This window comes from Fukomys damarensis, unplaced genomic scaffold (genome assembly GCF_012274545.1).
Source record: "Fukomys damarensis isolate Sample0158 unplaced genomic scaffold, DMR_v1.0_HiC HiC_scaffold_20, whole genome shotgun sequence".
In the NCBI taxonomy this organism is placed as follows: domain Eukaryota; kingdom Metazoa; phylum Chordata; class Mammalia; order Rodentia; family Bathyergidae; genus Fukomys; species Fukomys damarensis.
This window is the reverse complement of record NW_022900932.1, coordinates 41802336-41803980: the sequence shown is the minus strand read 5'-3', so window position 1 is coordinate 41803980 and position 1645 is coordinate 41802336. Positions and strand designations below refer to the sequence as shown.

The following is a 1645-nucleotide window of genomic DNA, read 5'->3' as shown; positions in this document are numbered from 1 at the left end:
TCCTTGCCTCCCAGGAATGACATTCTTGTGGCAGGAATGTGAAGAGAAAAGTCCATATCAGTGTTTTTAACTTTAAACTAGAGTTTTAAGGGAAAACTCTGAAAGGAGCCCCAGACAAGACAAATGACTATCCCTCCCCAGCTCCCGACCATTAGGTGAGAAACTTGGCCTGGACACTGAGTGTAGGAAAGCAAAGATGTGAGGGAAAGAAGCTGTGGAGAAGCAAAAGGGCTAAAGGAAGGGGACCTTGTGGACGGTCAGTATATGAGATGAGTCACAGACGCTGGCTGTCCACTGACAGCTGAGTATGCAGCCCGAACGCTGACCCCTATGCTGAGCTGCCACCTAAACTATGCCACGTGCACTCCCCTTGTTGACAGCCATGACAGGTGTAAGCCCCCTTAATACACAGGCTGAGATCCTTGTCACCCCTCCTCCAACCCTGAGGAGCAGTAGCAGTCCCAGAACAAAGTCCCAGAACTGTTACATAGGAGACACCCACCCTGTTCACCCTAATATTTTAATCACAGCATAAAAGTACGATTAATTTCCTTGTTTATCTCACAATATACTATACATTTCTCATATAAACTTGGTTATTCTTTTTTCTGGTATGTGTTTTCAACATTGAAAGCAGGGCCAGGGCCCATAATATTTATTGGACAGATGAATCAGGAGTAGTCTTAACTGTGGAAAATATGAATTACTGATTTTTCATATTAATACTTCAAGTACTGACAATAAAGTAACTAAAACTTACCTTTAAAGACTAAGCAAGTGGCAGGCATGGTGGCATATACCTGTGATTCCAATTTGGGAAGCTGAGTCAGGTAGATCACAACTTTGAGACTAACTGGGTACCTGAGTGACTTAGCAAGACACGGTTAAAGTTAAAAAAAAAAAAGGATTGGGGATGTAGCTCAATTTGAAGGTCCTGGATTCATTCCCCAGTACCACACACACACACACACACACACACACACACACACACACACAAAGATGAAGAAGACTCAGCAAGTATGAGTCATTTAGGATTCATAATAAATCATTTATCTATAAACATTTTTAAAAATTCATGTTGCTTTTAGATATTTTAGATATCTTATTGCTATAGACTTAGACTGTTGTACATTTATTTTACTTTATTTTGGTTTTGAGACAGGGTCTTGCTGTGTAATTTAGGCTGGCTTTGAATTCATTATGTAGCCCAGGCTGGCCTTGAACTCATGGCAGTCCTCCTGCCTCATCCTCCCCTGTGCTGAGAATTACAGGCATGTGCCACTATGTATAATGTTTTTGTACATTTAAAACCATTTACTATGGGAAGGTTCAAATGTACAATACCAAAGAGAATGATATAATAAATATATTTTATCCTGCTTCAGTAATGATCGGTTCTTGGCCAGTATTGGAAATTTTGTGACAGTATCTTTCTGTGTAGTCCTGGTTGGCCTTGAAAACATGATCCTCCTGCCTCAGTCTTCTTAGTCCTGGAATTACAGATGTGCACCACTACGTCTGGCTGCCAGGACTATTTTATGCATACTTTCTCCTACCTCTTTATCCTCTACTGAATTATGCTGAACCAGATCCTAGACACTAGACATGATATTATTTCATTTCCTAATATTTTAGCATATATATA

General features: G+C 40.3%; 1 protein-coding gene across 1 annotated transcript in view; it reads right to left on the bottom strand.

The window, feature by feature from the left end:
• Kif11 (kinesin family member 11) overlaps positions 1–1645 on the bottom strand; it is a 57285-nt gene that overhangs the window by 50328 nt on the left and 5312 nt on the right. Inside the window, exon 2 of the mRNA XM_019208673.1 lies at positions 761–869. The gene's annotated coding sequence lies outside the window, so the exon portion shown is untranslated. The remainder of the gene's footprint in view (positions 1–760; positions 870–1645) is intronic.